The following is a 17,866-nucleotide window of genomic DNA, read 5'->3' as shown; positions in this document are numbered from 1 at the left end:
CCCTGGAATGAACTAACTCTTCCCTGTCTGGGCCTTCCTATATGTAACTAGGGCTCTCCAGCTCCCTCTAACGTCTGGGAGGCTAAACTACACCCTGACACCCAGATAATACAGGGAAAAACAAGCACATGACATTTAATGCAATGCAACACATTAACCTGTGCAGTGCCCACCTTTACCTAGTGGGACACTACATACCCCCACGCTATAACGTTGCCCGTCCTCGGCGCAACATGGAGGGTTCGCCCATCTGGAACGGCAACCTGAAAGATAGCAGAGAACATACATATGCAATATTTACCACATCAACAATGTAACAGTTATTAAATGTACTGAAAGGAGTAATGACAAGGGGGCGTCGTTCTCTTCTCTCAGGATAATGTGACGGAACAGGGGCGCTGACCTGGCACAGCGTATCAATAAACCAGGATAGTCCATATAAAATGTAGATAAACATAAGTCCTTGAAGGCTCAAAGAACAACATGAGTCCGTACCCAGGCTTGTAATGGTTAAACAGGGGTTTCCCGTGAGGGGCTACCTGGTCCCATAATGTAGTCCGCAAACCTCACAGGACGATGCCCCCTGGTAGAACGGGTAGACCTCCTTACTGGCAGGGATTCTTCCTGCCTGGCTTCAGGAATGTCAGAGGAGCCCATTGCCTCTGGAGCTTCTTCAGGAGGCTGAGGGCTAACAGGAACAGGAGCAGGAACCAATAAATTCAACCAAGGCGTGAGGGCCCAGTGGAGCGGCTCTTTATCATGGATTAAGTTCTCCACAGCCTGCATAGGGTCCATAGGTGGAGCCGGCAACTCTTCCTCAGTAGGCTCCGGTTCCATCTCCTCCGCCGCTGGTTCTCCTTCTATACAGGGCTTGAGGCGGTTCCTGTGAACAACTTGGGGACTTCTTCCTTCCCTGGAGATCTGGTAAATGTGGGCCGCAGCATTAGGTATGGCAGTGATAAGGTAGGGAATCCTTTCCCATTTGTTTTTCAACCATACCTTGTCTCCCAGAGCCAGGGGTCCCGCATGGGCAGTCTGGTCAAAGTCTTTCTGCTGCCTTTCTCGGACAATCTCCATCCGTTCCTGGACAATCTCCTTAGCATTAAGAAGACGCCTTTGGTGCTCCACTACCCAGTCAGTCTTGGGCAGTGGGTTGATCTCATCCGGCACTTGTACCCCTAGGGAGTGGTCCGCAGGCAATCTCCCTTGTCGGCCGAACATCAAATAGAACGGGGTGTAACCGGTGGAACAGTGGATGGTGTTGTTGTAAGTGTACATAAGCTGCGGCAACAAAGTAGGCCAATCTCCCCTCGTCTCAGGGGGTACTGCTCTCAGCATTTCAATGAGAGTCTTATTCATTTTCTCACAGAGTCCGTTACCTTGCGGATGATAGGCGGTGGTCCGGACCTTCTGGCAGTTGTGTAGCAGGCACATCTCATGGAACAGCTGTGACTCAAATGCGGACCCTTGATCGGTGAGGATCCTTTCTGGGCAACCGTAGGGCAGCAGGAAATGCTTCCAGAACGCCTCCGCTGTGGTCTTTGCTGTCAGGTCTTTCACAGGCACTGCTACGACAAACTTAGTGAAGTGATCAATTATAGTCATGGCATATGTATACCCTGAGCGACTCGGCTCTAACTTTACATGATCAATGGCAACAAGTTCTAAAGGAGCCTTACTTACGATGGGATGGAGAGGCGCCCTCTGGTCATGGCGTTCAGTTCGCCCCACAGCACAGGCGGTGCATTCTCGGCACCATTTCTCGATATCTTCTCTCATCCCGATCCAATAGAATCTTCTGCGAATGGTGGCCTCAGTCTTTTGCACACCGAAGTGTCCGGACTGGTTGTGGTACATATCCAGCACCAGGCTGGCATCCCGACGTGGCAGGAGAATTTGATACACTCTATCATAGGACACTGGATCCAGACTCCTTCTGAGCAACAGGCCCTTTTGAAGGAATAGTTGATGGCGATGTCTCCACAATCTCACTAGCTCTGGGTCTGCACTCTTCCTGCGGATCCTCTCAGGGACTTTTCCACTAGTAAAGGAAGTCAAGCAGTTCACCGAGGACTCTACTTTCGGACTGGAGCTTAATCCATCTTTCTTGATCGCCTCTGGACTCAGGACCATCTGATGAGGAAGGATCAGCAGCAGGGGAATCTCCAGCACGTATATTATCCTGCTGGGTAAATTTATTATAGAACGCTGGCATTTCCACCTCTTCCCAGGCATCTTTCGGTTCATCTGGGGCTTCTGTAGTGGGGAGTCGTGACAGAGCATCAGCGTTCTCATTGGAGCGGCCTGCCCGGTACTTCACAGTAAAATCATAGTTGGCCAGGCGGGAGGCCCATCTTTGCTCCAGTGCCCCTAATTTGGCTGTATTCAGATGTGCCAGGGGATTATTATCTGTGAAGGCAACAAACGGTGTGGCAGCGAGATAGTCCTTAAACTTTTCGGTCACAGCCCACACTAAGGCAAGAAACTCCAGCTTGAAAGAACTGTAATTCTGGTCGTTCTTCTCAGCTCCCTTCAGGGATCTGCTGGCGTAGGCAATTACCCTTTCTTTGTTATCTTGCACTTGAGCCAACACGGCCCCCAGGCCTCTTTTACTGGCATCTGTGTAGAGGTGGAATGGCTTCTGATAATCTGGGTAACCCAGAACAGGGGGTTCAGTCAACTTCTTCTTTAGGAGTTGGAAGGCAATTTCCCGTTCTTCATTCCATTCAACAGGAATAGGAGTCTTTGGGCTCTTTTTTGGATGCCCCCTCAAGAGTTCCTGGATGGGATCCGCAATTTGTGCAAAATGCGGGATGAATCGCCTATAGTACCCTGCAAAACTGAGAAAGCTTCTCACCTCTTTCACGGTCGTAGGAGTAGGCCAGTTACGGACAGCAGCAAGTTTGTCAGGGTCAGGCTGTACTCCTTCGGCACTGACAATGTGCCCGAGATATCTGACGGCTGGTTTCAGCAGGTGGCACTTGGATGGCTTGATTTTGAGGCCATATTTAGAAAGAACTTGAAACACCTCACCCAGGTGCTTTAGATGGTCCTCATACGTCTTGGAGTATATAATGACGTCATCCAGGTATAATAGCACCGTCTCAAAATTCCTATGGCCTAAACAACGTTCCATCAGCCTCTGGAACGTTCCTGGAGCATTACACAGTCCAAATGGCATATAATTAAATTCAAACAGGCCCATAGGTGTAGTGAAAGCAGTCTTTTCTCGATCTTCTGGGGCCATGGGTACCTGCCAGTACCCGCTGGTTAAGTCCAAGGTGGAGAAATAGGCTGATGACCCCAGGGCAGTCAAGGACTCCTCAATGCGTGGCAATGGATATGCATCCTTGTGGGTGATTTGATAAATTTTCCTGTAATCCACGCAGAACCTTATGCCGCCATCTTTTTTCCGAACAAGTACTAGGGGCGCAGCCCAGGGACTATGGCTGTCCCAGATTATATTAGAGTCTTTCATCTCTTGTATCATCTCTTTCACAGACTGATAGGTAGTAGGTGGTATGGGTCTGTGCCTCTCCTTAATAGGAGGGTGAGAGCCAGTGGGTATGGTATGTTTGATCACACTGACCTCTCCATAGTCTGTGGAGTGTTTGCTGAAAGCCTGGTGGTGCTCCTTCACCAGCTTCAGGACCCCCTCTATTTGCTCCCTTGGGGTGGATTCGTTCCCCACATGTAGTTCTTCCCACCAGGATGCCGTAGGGGTACTGCTGCTCTGCGCGGTCTGGAACGCCTCCGCGGCAGGCAGACGGATCACATCCTGGAAAGACACCTGTAAAAGCTGAGCAACGGGGCAGTGTTTAAAGAGGGTAACGGGATGATCACCAAAGTTGATTAAACGAACAGGCACTTTACCTTGGGACACGGTCACCATGCTCTTGGCTGTCCGTACGAAAGGATGATCCTTAATAGGGATAGGTTCCACTAGGGCTTGATAGTCCTGGCCCTGGATCCCTAATACAGCACGGCACCACAGGATGATCTGGGAATTTGGAGGCAAAACCACCGGCCGGTTATCCCGGATCCGGACAGTGCAAATTTCTCCTTTCTTGTTGGCGAACTTTTGTTGAGCGCACAGCACGCTAATAGTTTTCTGAATAACTCTTCTGGAAGCAGGTGAGGCGGATGATATGGTTTGGTTCAATGCTTCAAGCACTTCGGAGTAAAAATTTTTAAGAACATTAGTCCCTAAGATCACGGGGTGTCCTCCTTTACCTCCGGCTTGTACCACAATCACGCCTTGCTGTGGCAGGGTGGCTTCTCCCACCTGTAGAGTAGGTTCCCAATACCCATGCACTTTCACTGGCTTACCGTTGCTGGCAATGATATCTAGCCAGGACTCTGGTGGCTGGGTGAGGAGACTTGGATCCCAGAACTTGTCAAAGGCAGGCCGTTGAATGGTGGTGACCTGTGACCCGGTGTCCAACAGGGCTTCAAAGGATATCCCATTGATACATATATTAATTTTCGAACGGGACCCGACATACTTAGGCATCCAGTTTGGATCCTTTGGACCTACTGTTCTACCTCCCGAGGGGCGGTCCTCTGCCTCAGGGGTTGCCTGTTGTAACTGCCAGCACATTGATTCAGTATGTCCATATTTCTTGCAGTGGTGGCAGACAGGCTGCTTCCTGCTTCTGGGCCGGTACTTCAGTCGCCCATCAGGCTCTTTTGGATACACATCTCCATATGCAGGTGGGAGCCTTGGAGGAAGAGGATCCTTATCCTCTAGTAGCAATGGTCTCTCCCACTCCTCTATCTTTTTGCACACCTTCTCCAGACTTAGAGTAAGATAGTTCACTTGCTCCATTAATGCTGCCACTACATCTGTGACTGGAGCTTGGGTGGCTTGACAGACTCCTGCAGACCCTACATTAATAGTCTTTGGCTGACAAGCCTGGGGTTCAGGGAAGGTCGCTGGCCCTGGAGCAGGATTCTGGCCTAGTATGCTGATGGCCAATTCTTTAAAATCCAGGAATGTACAGTGAGGGTGTTGAGCTGACAACATCCGTAGCTGGCCCTTTAAATGTTCAGTACTTATGCCTGCAATGAATTGCTCTCTAAGAGTCCGGTCCTGGTCCTCAGCTTCTTTAGGATCCACTTGGACTACAGCTCTCAGCGTCTCCTGTAAGGACAGGGCAAAATCACGGAGCGACTCTCCAGGCTGCTGTTTTCTGCTGAAGAAACGCATTTTAACTTCTGACACCGTTCTGGCTTCAAATGTGGTGCCCAAACGTTCAAAGATCTGTTCCAGGCTACTTTTCTCAGAACGGGGCCATGACATTACTTCCCTGCGGGCGGCCCCTTCTAATTGAGCTAAGAGGATCTCCATTTGCTGCTCAGCATTGATGGGATAAAGCCGGAACAGAGCCAGTATTTGTTCCTTAAAGTCTTTTAACTTGTGGGCTTCCCCTGAATAACGTGGGAACCAGGGGGCCCCGAAATAGTACGGCATGGTTAGCGGCATCAGGCTTGGCGGTGCCGCGGCGGCAGGGGGCCCAGAGTCGGCTGCGGGTACTTCAGCAGGCACGACTGGGGCTGCCTGTGCGATTTCCTCGACCGCGGACATGGCGTTGCTAGGTGGGTATGGCCCTTTAAATGTAGCGGACCGGAGCGGCTATGGCAGTAACTTTAACTTTTTTTTTTTTTTTTTTTTTTTTTTTTTTTAGACAAGTCTTTCACTACTAGCGGGGATTCCTCCGGTGCCTTGGCAGGGGTCGGGGAGCTTCCGGACAGGTAAGCGGAGAAGCCGGTAAAAGTTTTTAAAGTTGGTACTCACTCCGGTGGTGCTCGCTCCAAGTCTCGCGAGATGCGCAGCTCCGGGTGTCGGGACGTCCTGTGTACCGCGTCAGCAGGTGGGCGCGGCCTCTCGTAGCTCCGGGACTCTGGTAGGCGGGGTTCTTCTTCCTGGTTGGTTGGGCGATGGCTCCGCCTGATTCTTTTCGCGCCAAAGTCCTCTTTTTCGCGCCAAACGGCTCCACGAGGCGCACTTGTAATCCGATCAGGTAAATGGGCAATATGGCTGTCTATTCACTGACAGCAAGCGGTGACTCAAATCGGCAGAAAATAGTCCATACAATGCAATCTTCACACCGCAAATATTACAGTTCACTTTGGCCCAGCAATTTTCAATAAAACAATTGGGGCATGTCACTTTAAGACAATTTTCAGCACACCGTTTTTAAATCCGCTATGGTGCAGGAATATTTGGATCCTGTTCGTGACGCCAATTTATGCAACACGCCAGACCTGCAGGGTATGACGAAGTGAGGTCACAGTTATGGGCAATCGAGGGTACTCACTATATTTGAAGAACCCTGGGCAGGCGCGTGGCAGTGAAGGAGAGGTAGACACGGTTCCTCTGGGGCACGCTCTGTAGATAGGGACCAGGCCTGATGGTAGTTGAGGTGCCCTGGATGTTACAGGTATTTTGTGTGCCTGGGGCAAGGTCCCTGTGGTATTCGTGACGCCAGTGCCTTTGGCCGGTGGCACGCCGGTTGGTGGTTGGAATGATGAAGGTACACAAGTATGCAGTGAACCAAACGTAAACTTTACTGGACAATCCAACTTTGTACAGCAGGTGTAGCACAGTCTCTATATTACAGTTCCACGAAAAGGGGCTTATTCACAAATATGGCAGGCAATAGTCATGCAAGTTACACTGAGGGTAAATTCCACAAGCACTCAGCGGCAGGTTGTACTTTTCCCAGAATCAATGTACAGTGTCCTTTCTAGAACTCCTGCTCTGGCTTTATATCTCCCAAGGCCCGGATGCCTAAAAGGGTGGCTTATATCCTTGGTTACTTCCTTCCTCAGGTATTATACTGCTTGCTATGGTTCCTAAGTTCTCTGCCCTTCAGGGTCACTTTGCTTACCCTGGGTCGCCTCCTCTTGTAAGATGAGTGACTGTGGGTTTTCTCCCAGGAGGTTGGATCCTTCAACTGGGGTATCTCTACTGAGCTGATCCTAGCTTCAGGAGCTTCAGGTGGACGAGGTGACTCCTCTAGTCCCCTGGAATACACTAACACTTCCCTGTCTGGGCCTTCCTATATGTAACTAGGGCTCTCCAGCTCCCTCTAACGTCTGGGAGGCTAAACTACACCCTGACAGGCCTGACACCCAGATAATACAGGGAAAAACATGCACATGACATTTAATGCAATGTAACACATTAACCTGTGCAGTGCCCACCTTTACCTAGTGGGACACTACACTCAGACAAGCAGGATTTGTTTTATATTTTGCCTAAAATGTAAAGGCCTTTTGTTTTGCTATTTGAAACCACAATAAAGTGGGACTTTCTTTGGACTTCATCTCGAGTGTCACTGTCTCTGACTGTTCGCTAGTCGGCCAATCCTGCCTCTAGCAGAGCTGATTCCCACAGCACGCATAATCCTGGAGACCATCTTGGAGACGATCTGCCATTCTTTGGAATGTAGCTGGGGCATTCTTCCTTCCGAACTGCAAGACTCTAAATTGGTACAAGCCGAACAGAGTGACGAAGGCGGATTTGGGAACAGCATCCTCGGCTAGGGGAATTTGCCAGTAGCCCTTGCATAAGTTGATAGTAGTTAGATACTTCCCTCTAGCAATACGGTCCAACAGTTCGTCTACTCGGGGCATCGGGTAGGCCACTGTAAATGTTTTATGCCCAAAAGCTTTTAGAATGCTCAATGACTTCTAAGCGGAGCATCTCCTTAATTTCCTTACGCATCCCTTCCCAGACTGCCTCAGGGATGCGGTAGGGGGGTTGCTTCAATGGAGTCTCTACCCTGTTGGTTGCCAGTCTAGTGTACCCGGGCTCCTGAGAGAACGTGGCCTGTTTGGCATCCAGAAAGGTGATCGCCTGGGTCCGCTCCTGTGGTTACAGCCGTTCCCCCAAGTGTACCAACTCTATGTCCCTTTCTCTCTGGTCACTCCCTAGCAGATCAGGTAACGGTAAGTGATCCGTATCTTCAGATGCTGGGGCACATACAGCCGCCACCTCTTCCTCTCTCCCTTTGTACTCCTTGAGCATGTTGATGTGAAATGTGCGCTTCACATCCTCGTTCTCACAGCTGGCGACACGGTACGTAGTGTCACATATCTTCCCAATAATCTGGTATGGTCCCTGCCAGGCAGCCTGTAGTTTGTCATGCTGGACCGGTTTAAGTACCATAACCTTCTGTCCAATTTAAAAACTACGGTGTCAGGCCTTCCAGTCATACCATACCCGCTGAACTCGCGTACCATCTGAGTCAATGCCTCCATACAGTCTCTCAACTCCAGCACATATGGTACCACCGGGGTCCCTGCTGACTCTATGGCCCCCTCCCAGTGCTCCTTAATAAGATCTATGGGTCCCCTCACTCACCTCCCATATAGCAGCTCAAAGGGCGAGAAGCCAGTTGATTCCTGTGGACACCTCCCTATAAGCAAAGAGGAGATGAGGCAGGAAACGCTCCCAGTCTCTGTTGGCGGCAGTGAACGTCTTCAGCATTTGCTTCAGAGTTCCATTAAATCGCTCACAGAGACCGTTAGTCTGGGGGTGATACGGGGAGCTCATCAGGGGTTTTATCCCATAGACCTTCCATAGCTGATGTGTTACGGTCGCCGTCAATTGGGTACCCTGGTCAGATAGAATTTCTCGGGGAAATCCTACTCTTGAGAATACCTTAACCAGGGCATCTGCTACTGTCTCAGCCTCAATATTGGGCACCGCTACTGCTTCGGGGTACCTAGTGGCGTAATCCACTATGGTTAGGCTGTAACGTTTACCGGAGCGGCTAGGTTGAGCCAGGGGCCCTATTAAATCCACCGCTACCCGACTAAAAGGTTCTTCAATGATGGGCATGGGAATCATTTTAGCTTTAGGGTGGTCACCTCTCTTGCCCACCCGTTGGCATACTTCACAAGTTTAACAATATCGTTGGACATCATTAGAGATTCCCGGCCAGAAAAAGTTTTAGGTCACCCGGTATGACGTCCGCTGAATTCCTAAATGCCCAGCTAAGGGGATGTCGTGCCCAATTCTCAACAGCTCCTACTAGCTGGGGAACTACTAGCTGGTGTAACGGATCTCCTAGCACCCCGACCGGGTACCTCCGTCAATAGATGCTCCTAGTGCTTTCCGAGGACTCCAAGCACTCCACTTGACACCGTACGCACTGCAGACCCCACAAACCGCCGCAGCTTGGTTGGGGTCTCACCGTCCTCCACCAACGCTGGACCTACGACAAGGCTCCAGGCTCCAGTGGGTGAACCTCTCCTACAGCCAGAGAGCAGGAACAGCTCTTACAAGAGCTAGTAGTTATGCCAGGGGAGTATAGCAAATCTTCAGCGTATAGCAATCCCCCAGTTTTGATCAGTTATCCAAACACCAGTCTCAACATGATGAAGGATAAAACAGGAACACTTTATTGAGGGCTATCCGCCCGTATTTATGCAGGTCCCCACTGGTGGACACGCCCCCAGGGGACCAGAATGGAGACTGCGACACACAGAACAGATACAACACATCCCCACAATGCATCATGGTTTCCTCCTCTCTGCCCCAGAGACAACCGAGGAATAATCCAATTATCTCTCAGGACAAAGGGAAATCGCCAATACACATGTGGGGACAACAGGACAGAAATCACCATTTAAACACACAATGTCACACCCTCCCAGCAACCACAGACATTTAACATATTCCCAGATAGCTCAAGTCTGAGTGCATATCGTTAGGCGAATGACACTCAGACCACACGAATACAATTAAACTAGCCATCTGGGTACCTCACATAACAAAATACAATTCCAAAGACAGATTTAAGCTGTGCGGCCGGCCTGTCTTCTTTAAAGTCAGTATGGGCCATAATCCTGAGGCAGGAGGCTGGCAACCAGCCCCCTCCAAAACACTGTGGCGAGGTTGGTTTCGTCACAGCTGGCATTTCTGTTTGGGCCCTGAGGCATTTGCCCTAGAATCTGTTAGCCTATACAATCTGCTACCTTCCAACACATACTGCTCCCCCTCCAGCCCCCCTTGATCAGTTACAGCTTTTTCCTGGTACTTTAGTAAGGTGGGGTCTCCCGCTACCTGTTTACCAAAATCCTCAGGGGTATTCCAGGGTAGGGGCTCTACTGACGCTGTCGGAGAAGTGGATCGTACCTGGGTCCCCGGAGTTTCTGAGAGGTTTTCTGTATTGCGACTCTGGGCTCTGGTAGTTACAGCGTGAATCTCCTGGTTGAGTGCATGTATAATGGCAGATGTAAAAGGAGCCAAATCATTGCCGAGTATTACATTGGTGGGCAAATCCTTCATGACCCCCACCTTTACTGTTCCAGACGCCACACCCCAATCCAAATGAACCTGGGCAGTAGGGATTCTATAGACGGTTCCCCCTACCACCCGAACAGCAATAGAATTGCCTGGCTGGTGGTTGTCGTTGTTGAGCAAATGTCTCTTAATCAGTGCGATGGTGGCCCCTGTATCCCGGAGGCCTTGGACAGTTTCACCATTAAACATCACCAGTTGGCGGTGGTGTTGTCGGTTGCCCCACTGGCTGCCTGTACCGGATTGGCTTCATGAAGAAACCCCGGTGACTCTTCTCTGGTTAACTCCCGGGCCTCCCAAGTAGTTTGGACCGGGTAATCAATTGAGTGAACTGCTGCCCTGGCGTTGGTACCTGCTGGACGATTTTAAATCGGTCGGGGTTGTTCCAGCGGACAGTCCCTGCGGTAGTGTCCCACTTGCTTGCACCGGAAACAGTGAGGTCCAGTAGTCTGTGGAGGTCTATAGGCCGCTGCTGCAGGTCACTGAGATGGTTGATGGCTCCTTCCTGGTGCTTCTGCTGGGGCATCGACCCGAAGTGGTTGGGGTTTGGGGAAAGGTAGTTCTGGTTTCCAGGCCTCCGTGTATTAATCTGCCATCCTGGCCGCCTCTTGCAAGGTGAGAGGGTTACGGTCCCTCACCCACTCCTTTACATCTGGCTAGAGCCACGTGCAGAATTGTTCCAGTAGTACCAGTTGCAACAAGTCCTCCAGGGTGGTGGCCTGACAGCCATTGACCCAGTGGGTGGCTGCCCTATGCAACTGGCAAGCCCACTCTGCGTACGAGTCCGACTCTGTTTTCCTGGAATTTCTAAATTTCCTCCGGTGTGCCTCTGGGGTTACTGCGTACCTGGCCAGGAGCGCCTCTTATACTCGCTCATAGCTACTTAGGCCCTGATCAGGGATGGCTCTGAAGGCATAAGCTGCTTTGCCAGGCAGTTTTCCAGCCAAAATTGGAACCCGTTCCCCCTCTGCTACCTTGTGAAGGGCACATTGTCTCTCGAAATCAGACAAATATCCATTGATTTGGTTTGTGTGATCTTCAAATGCTTTAAACGCGCTGAAAGGAATTTTCCACAGTTTGGGGTTAACGCAGGAACAGTTCTGTACAACCGCTGAAGTTCTCTGTGCCTCCACTAGACGGATTTGTAATTCCCTTTGTTTGTTTGCATTATTATTCGCACTGATGTGATAGATAATCTCAGGCGAAGGGTTTGGCCCGAACAGCGCTAGTCGATCCCTTATTTCTCTGTCCACTTCACTTTCCTCCGTACGAACAGCCGGGGCTGCCGCTACCAAGTGCTCCCTGTCCAGCTCCATTAGCTCGCTGATGATGAGACGCTTGGCTTTATTGCTGGCACTGCCTCCACGTACTTCCAGTATTTCTTTCAAAGTGTTGCGCTTAAGTTGGGTATAGCAGCCTTCCATGCATGCTGCTCTGGTTCTCGTCTGGAATTATGGATCCAGGAAAGGGACAATCCCACTGCTGCCACCAAATGAGACGGTCTGACCAACTCACCCCTTTTCTTCAGCCGGACCGCAATTAAGCCATGAAGGCGGACTATCATAACCACATGTCAAATGGAGAAAAACAGAACTGGATCGCACATCCACAGGCTATGCTTTGATCTAATTAACCTTGTGTATGTGCGATCTAATTCTCTTTTCTCTTTTTTTAATCATGGACTAGTATAACCCCCACACATGAGCCGAGGCTTAATGCTGGGTAAACCAAGTCTGACTTTATTGGCACACGCAGCCAATTATACAGTGCACAGAACACCTCCCCGACAGCCTGGGAGAAGATTGAGTTACAAACCCCCAACCTCCCCAGGACAGAACAATACGGTATTATAAAACACTCCTTTGATGGGATTTTCCTGATCAGATGCAGGACACCTACTGTTAGCCAACAGTCCTACCCTTGTCCGTAATGCGGACAATAATAGGACATGTTCTATTTTTTTGCGGAAAGGAAATACGGACATACGGAAACAGAATGCACGCGGAGTAACTTCAGGGTTTTTTTGCGGACCCATTGAAATGAATGGTTTCAAATATAAGTTTGTGTACATGTACCCTAAGGCCTCTTGCACACAAACGTATTTTCTTTCTAGTTTTTTTGCGGACCGTGTGCAGAACCATTTATTTCAATGGGTCCACAAAAAAAAAACGGAAGGTACCCCATGTGCATTCTGTTTACGTATTTCCGTTTCGCTAAAATATAGAACTTGTCCTATTATTGTCTGCATTACAGTTCTATTAGGGGCCACGGAATGCACACGGACGTCATCCGTATTTTTTGCGGATTCGTTTTTTTGTGGATCGCAAAATACATACGGTCGTGTGCAATAGGCATATGGTAGAAGGTCAGGAGGTGCTGCCTGAAGACTACATCAGACCCTGGCGCTGGGGGTTGTCAGCGACCTGTTTTCAGACTCATCATCCGACGCTTCTTGGATTCTGCCTCGATGAGGACGAAACGGGTGACCACAGAGTCCACGAGGGACAGCAAGCTCAGTAAGGATTTCAACGTCTCATTGTAGGGTGTTTATGTGGCCTCTCCCGAGTCCCCTGTGCCTGCGGCGGTCAGTGCACATCATTGTTTATATTTAGCTGCCATGCAGCTCCTGGTGGGCGGCAGGTGGGTGACAGCCCCTGGTAGATGTACCACCTATGCCTCCATGAGGACTGCCCTGGAGATGAGAGTCTTCATGGAGGTAGTAGAAGTTATCTACACCAGATTTAGTCTTCAGGATCTTCTGTGTCTATATATCTATATGAGAAGCCATCAGAGAGTCGCTCAGACACAGGGCACGACCCCTGCCGTCCTCTATAATGCCGTCAGTAACAGCCGTTTTCTCCCCCAGGTCTCCTAAAGGATGAACTTGGAGCTGCATCTTCTCAGAGACATTTCATTGACTTCTCAGCTGTGTCCTTCTAACCTCTGGAGATCATCCATGGACTGTAAGCTCTGCAGGTCAGGTAGCTTGCCCTGCATGTCGTCCTGGGTATATCAGCTGGGTGACTCCATCTTCAGAACGTCTTCTCCTCTGGTGTCATTTCTATGGATTCGGGTTGTCAGGAGGCATCTGGTAGCACAAGCCCTGCAGACATGAAGCACTACAGAAGTCACTGGATGAGACGAACACATGGCAGCCAATCAGCGCCCAGACCTCAGGGACACTGGACAAGTCGTCTTCATGATGGTGCATTACTTATGTGCAGGTTTTACTAGACAGGTGGCCATGATGGAACAGCCTAAAGAGCACCAGAAGGTGAGGTGCATGGTGCAGATATAGGAAAGAAAAGGTTCTTCCAGCAGCACAGAGTATTTCAGGACAGCAGTGTGCCAATCTTGTGTAAGGTCATATACTCTACTATATAATTCAAGGAGCAGGACCCCCAGCAGCACAGAGTACATCTCAGTAGAGGAGTGTGCTGATAATGTCTGGGACCATAGTGTGGGAGTTACATACTGTAGTAGGATGAGAAGGGTGCACAGCAGCACAGAGTGTTTCAGCAGGTGGAGGTCCAGTCTGAGAGGGTGACCTGGTCATGTAGTCCCAGCTAACAGACAGGGCGGCTGCCTTACCCGTCACACTCTTCCCCGTCATGTGCAGGAAGGATTTGTTTTTCTATGAAGGACATTGCATTTATATATTACCCATGATCCTCTCTGCTTCTTGTGTCACTTACCGCAGCCATAAAATAAATCTAACGTGTAATCCTTTCATGCTGATCGTATTCTGGATGGGGGTCTATGGCGCAGAACGACACTTACCAGCTCGGGGCAGTCAGGGTATTTATGATGAACCCTAGACTAGCCTACAAATTATCACTGTGAAGCATGTAGGACTCTACACTGCCACCAGGTGGTCATCGCTGGTACTGCAGCCTGGATAGCCTGACTTACAGGTCTGAACGTCCGCGCAGCTTCATGTAATATACTCACCCATTTTCCCACAGATTTTTAGGTCCTGCATCAGATCATCGGACGATGTGCAGTGTTCACCTGGTGCACTGGTGTCTTTGTGCCCAGTGGTGTACCCTAAATGGAGGCAGACCACACAACTGCTATGGGACCCAGGACGGCTCCGGCACTGAACTCCTTCTTCTGTTACTTATGTGAAAGCACTGCAGCTTCCACTAGGGGGAGCTCACAGCTAAGACGATTACAGCTTCTATTTCAGTAAATGGTAACTGTATACATTCCTATGCACTGAGCTCCCCCTGGTGGTGGCTGCCGGCAGACAGTTTTAGAATATACTGTGTGAGAGAAGCAGGAGAATTATCAATGTATTTATGCCAGGTGTCTGGTGAGAATACATTGAGGATTATGGTGGTCAAAACAGCAGCCACACACAAGTTGGATAAAGTGGGTGAGGCCGAGGGGGTGTTTTTAGTCACTTTTTTTAAATTAAAATTTGTTCTAATTAGGGAAAAAGATAGCAAATTCATCAGATATCTGGGGCGTTGGGGATTCCTGCTGCTGAAACCTGTCAAGATTCAGGACAACCTCTGGAGGAGGACAAGTCTATACCTCCTACGCCTCACGCTGTACATTGGCAGGGCGATCCAGGCAAATGCCATCCCGTGGAGTCCTACAAGGGGCTGGGGGGACAAGCACAGAGCACGGGCCCATCGGTGGCATCCCATCGCATCATAACTGCATGAATCAATTTCTACTGTAAAAAAACATTTCCCAAACCTGGTTTCAGTTCCAAGGAACCACTTAGAACCGAACCCGGGTTCGGTAAATGTTTTCTTACAGTAGAAATTGATTTATGAAGTTATGATGCAAAGTCTCGCGAGACTTCGCAAAGTAATAACTTTGGCTCATAGGAGACAATGCAAGTTTTATGCGAATCGACTACGGATGTTTCATCGGAAGTCGATTCGCTCATCCCTAGCTACAATCATAAGCACTGCAGCCTCTTCTAAAAGCTCATCATTGTGGTCACTCGGACTCCCACCAATCTGATATTGATGACCTATCCTGAGGAAAGATCATCTCTATCATGACAGTGCGCATCCCGTAGAACTGAACCGGTAGAGCGCAAACTATCTCAACTGTATGTGAATTCAGCCGTAGAGCGCACACAATGTCAACTGATTGTGGACTGGACCAGTAGAGCGCACAATATGTTATCTGAATGTGGACTGGACCAGTAGAGCGCACACTATGTGAACTGAATGTGGACTGGACCAGAAGAGCGCACACTATGTCATCTGAACGTGGACTGGACCAGTAGAGCGCACACTGTGTCATCTGAACGTGGACTGGACCAGTAGAGCGCACACTATGTGAACTGAATGTGGACTGGACCGGTAGAGCGCACACTATGTCATCTGAAAATTGGATGGACCGGTATAGCGCACACTATGTCATCTGAACATGGACTGGACCGGTAGAGCGCACACTATGTGAACTGAATGTGGACTGGACCGGTAGAGCACACACTATGTGAACTGAATGTGGACTGGACCGGTAGAGCGCACACTACGTCAACTGAACTACTGAACTTGGACTGGGCCGGTAGAGCGTGCACTATGTGAACTGAATGTGGAAAGGACTGGACCGGTAGAGCGCACACTATGTCATCTGAACATGGACTGGACCGGTAGAGCGCACACTATGTGAACTGAATGTGGACTGGACCGGTAGAGCACACACTACGTCAACTGAACTACTGAACTTGGACTGGACCGGTAGAGCGTGCACTATGTGAACTGAATGTGGAAAGGACTGGACCGGTAGAGCGCACACTATGTTATCTGAACGTGGACTGGACCAGTAGAGCACACACTACGTCAACTGAACTACTGAACTTGGACTGGAGCGGTAAAGCGCGCACTATGTGAACTGAATGTGGACTGGTATAGCACACACTATGTGAACTGAACGTGGACTGGACCGGTAGAGGGCACAATATGTTATCTGAACGTGGACTGGACCAGTAGAGCGCACACTATGTGAACTGAATGTGGACTGGACCAGAAGAGCGCACACTATGTCATCTGAACGTGGACTGGACCAGTAGAGCGCACACTATGTGAACTGAATGTGGACTGGACCGGTAGAGCGCACACTATGTCATCTGAACGTGGACTGGACCGGTATAGCACACACTATGTGAACTGAATGTGGACTGGACCGGTAGAGCACACACTATGTCAACTGAACTACTGAACTTGGACTGGACCGGTAGAGCGTGCACTATGTGAACTGAACGTGGACTGGACCGATATAGCACACACTATGTGAACTGAACGTGGACTGGACCGGTAGAGCGCACGCAATGTCAACTGAACTACTGAACTTGGACTGGACCGGTAGAGCGTGCACTATGTAAACTGAACGTGGACTGGACCGATATAGCACACACTATGTGAACTGAACGTGGACTGGACCGGTAGAGCGCACACAATGTCAACTGAACTACTGAACTTGGACTGGACCGGTAGAGCGTGCACTATGTAAACTGAACGTGGACTGGACCGATATAGCACACACTATGTGAACTGAATGTGGACTGGACCGGTAGAGCGCGCACTATGTGAACTGAATGTGGACTGGACCAGTAGAGCGCACACTATGTCATCTGAACATGGACTGGACCAGTAGAGCGCACACTATGTGAACTGAATGTGCACTATGTCATCTGAACGTGGACTGGACCAGTAGAGAGCACACTATGTGGACTGGACCGGTAGAGCGCACACTATGTCATCTGAACGTGGACTGGACCAGTAGAGCGCACACTATGTGAACTGAACGTGGACTGGACCGGTAGAGCACACACTATGTGAACTGAACGTGGACTGGAACGGTATAGCGCACACTATGTGAACTGAATGTGGACTGGACCGGTAGAGTGCACACTATGTCATCTGAATGTGGACTGGACCGGTAGAGCGCACACTATGTGAACTGAATGTGGACTGGACCAGTAGAGCACACACTATGTCAACTGAACTACTGAACTTGGACTGGACCGGTATAGCACACACTATGTGAACTGAATGTGGACTGGACCAGTAGAGCACACACTATGTCAACTGAACTACTGAACTTGGACTGGACCGGTAGAGCGTGCACTATGTAAACTGAACGTGGACTGGACCGGTAGAGCGTGCACTATGTCAACTGAATGTGGACTGGACCAGTAGAGCGCACAATATGTTATCTGAATGTGGACTGGACCAGTAGAGCGCACACTATGTGAACTGAATGTGGACTGGACCAGAAGAGCGCACACTATGTCATCTGAACGTGGACTGGAGCAGTAGAGCGCACACTATGTCATCTGAACGTGGACTGGACCAGTAGAGCGCACACTATGTGAACTGAATGTGGACTGGAGCGGTAGAGCGCACACTATGTCATCTGAACATGGACTGGACCGGTAGAGCGCACACTATGTGAACTGAATGTGGACTGGACCGGTAGAGCACACACTACGTCAACTGAACTACTGAACTTGGACTGGACCGGTAGAGCGTGCACTATGTGAACTGAATGTGGAAAGGACTGGACCGGTAGAGCGCACAC

General features: G+C 49.9%; 1 protein-coding gene across 1 annotated transcript in view; it reads left to right on the top strand.

Moving 5' to 3' along the window:
* LOC122930718 (V-set domain-containing T-cell activation inhibitor 1-like) overlaps positions 1-13,994 on the top strand; it is a 111,235-nt gene extending 97,241 nt beyond the window's left edge. Inside the window, exon 6 of the mRNA XM_044284285.1 lies at positions 13,182-13,994. The gene's annotated coding sequence lies outside the window, so the exon portion shown is untranslated. The remainder of the gene's footprint in view (positions 1-13,181) is intronic.
* Positions 13,995-17,866: the final 3,872 nt, after the last annotated feature.

Source organism: Bufo gargarizans, chromosome 3 (assembly GCF_014858855.1).
Source record: "Bufo gargarizans isolate SCDJY-AF-19 chromosome 3, ASM1485885v1, whole genome shotgun sequence".
NCBI lineage: Eukaryota > Metazoa > Chordata > Amphibia > Anura > Bufonidae > Bufo > Bufo gargarizans.
Note: the sequence above shows the minus strand (reverse complement) of the source record. Positions and strands in the feature narration are given on the sequence as shown.